Here is a 2,345-nt window from a genome sequence, read left to right on the forward strand (position 1 = left end):
TCAGGCATGACTTTCCCTTGACAAAGCTGTACGAGCTCAGCCCTATTTTACCTTGCACTTTCACAACCTCATCCTTATTAATGGACTCTAACCTCTTACAAGCTATCAATGTTAGGCTATGCGGCCTATAATTTCCTGTCTTCTGCCTCCTTCCTTTCTTAAACAGGGGTGTAACATTAGTCATTTTCCAGTTCTCTGGAACCCTCCTTGACTCTAGTGATTCCTGAAAGATCACCACCAATGCGTCCACAATCTCTTCAGATAGCTTCTCCAGAAATCTGGGGTGTAGTTCATCTGGTCTGGGTGATTTATCTACCTTCAGACCTTTCAGCTTTTCCAGCACCATCTCCTTAATGATGGCAACTGCACTCACTTCTGTCCCTAAATTCTCTAGAATGTATACCGACTTTTGAACTCAAATCCTCTTGCAACGTACGCCAGAATAACATTTGCCTTCTTATCTGCTTGCTAGCCTACCTGTTTGCTTTCATTGACTGGCGTACAAGGACAACCAGATGCCTTTGTAAATCCAAATTTCAGAATATATCACCATTTAAATAATACTTTGCCTTTCTTTTCACAAAGAAGTGTATTGCAACTCCTTTTTATGCTATTTAGTAACTGCTTTCTAGTGTCAGGAGCAGCATTCTGGGAAAATGATGCAATATTTACAGAAAATTCAGGACAAATTTGAAAAAAAAAGCATTGGAAGATAAAGATATTGCTTAAAAGAAATATCAACAGATAGAATACTGGGTCTGAATAAAAAATGGGAGATGGTATTTTGCAGAGTTATGCATTCACATGTTTCTAATTCTAAACACTGAGTAAAGCCAAATTCTGCTTCTCATTATATAAGAAATGAAACTTTGGTTTTGGTGCCCTAAAAGAATATTGCATAATTTCTTTCAGAGATCATCAGAGCCCTCCAGCTCATTTTCATAGAGGAACAATTCTCGTGCAAACAGTTTTATCTTAGAATTGACCGTAAATTCAGAAATAAATGTTATTTCACTGCACAAAATGTCAGTTTATCCAACACAAAAAAAACCTCTGCCGATTCTCATCCAAACTCGCCGACCCCGTGCAACTAAAACAGTTAAATTCTGAAGATCGAAGCAGGAAAATTATTTTCATATCTGCGGAGTTCCCTATGCTGCTGGAGTTATTGGGTGCACCCCACTGAAACGTCAGGTGGAATTGGATACAAGTTGTGGGAGTTTCCTTCGTTGGCTGACGGTTCTTTGCTCAGCAGCGCCATCGAGGTGGCAGTGGCTGCTTCCGGTACTGCACCAACGACACAACAGGTGAGTGAGTGGTGCCGGATTCCTTAATCAAGCTCAAGTGCCTCAAAGGAGCAGCATTACCCGCCTTCCACTGTGCCCCGCAAGTCCTCAGGCATCACTTACAGTTGGCCCTCTCCCCACCGTCAGAGGAAAATGATTAATTGCCCACGGGTGCTCCTGTTTCCTCCCACAATCCAAAGATGTACAGGTTAGGTGGATTGGCCATAGGTGGGTTAGCCATGGGAAATGCAAGGATACAGGGATAGGGTAGGGAGTGGGACTGAGTGGGATGCTCTTTGGAGAGTCGATGTGAACTTGATGGGCCGAAGGGACTGTCATATTTCTATGATTCATAAGGGCTTCAATTAGTGATGGGACATCCATGGATCCAATAGTCTCTCAGCAATGAGTGTCTATGTTCCCCCATTCCCTTTTCCTCCTGTGCAGACCTCCGAGGTCTGTAGTAGCAGCTACTTTTCAAACCAACATTCAAAGTTAGGATCGGCTGTGTTGTATCAAAGGATAGAAAGTTAACACTCCCCTTGATAAGGATAGAAGGGGTCCTAGTGGCCTTACAACACACAAGTGATTGCCATCTACTTAGTGGTATCTAGTTATGATTTTAGGGGAGCCCTCTTGTGGCACAGTGATATTGCCCCTAGTCCTCGATCGGGTGGACCAGGTTCAAATCCCACCTCCTCCACAGGTGTGTCATAACTGATTAGGAAAATAGGTTAAAAAACAGTTAGCATGAGGATCACATGTTCAGATGCTCAGAGCAGAGCCAGCTGTGCAGTTAACACATGTACTTACAAAGACTAAACCTCAGAGGGAACATTGCTAGGTGGTTTCGGAAGGAAGGAGCACTTGTTCAGTGATTGTATTCTGCCTCTATGTCAAATGAGCCAAAGGCAACCTAGAATAGGCCAGAGCCCTGAAAGACCTGAACCTCCAGGTGATAATCACCAAGGTCACCACAGAAGGCAGGGCAGGCAGCAGCTCAGCGCCACCTCAGCTGGATGTCAGGGATTGCAGCAAGATGCTGTGGGAGGAAAATAA

At 43.8% G+C, this 2,345-nt stretch overlaps 1 pseudogene; it reads left to right on the forward strand.

The window, feature by feature from the left end:
- The first annotated feature begins 1,793 nt into the window (after positions 1–1,793).
- LOC140488253 (U6atac minor spliceosomal RNA) lies at positions 1,794–1,912 on the forward strand (annotated as a pseudogene).
- The last annotated feature ends 433 nt before the right edge of the window (positions 1,913–2,345 follow it).

Source organism: Chiloscyllium punctatum, chromosome 17 (assembly GCF_047496795.1).
Source record: "Chiloscyllium punctatum isolate Juve2018m chromosome 17, sChiPun1.3, whole genome shotgun sequence".
Taxonomy (NCBI): domain Eukaryota; kingdom Metazoa; phylum Chordata; class Chondrichthyes; order Orectolobiformes; family Hemiscylliidae; genus Chiloscyllium; species Chiloscyllium punctatum.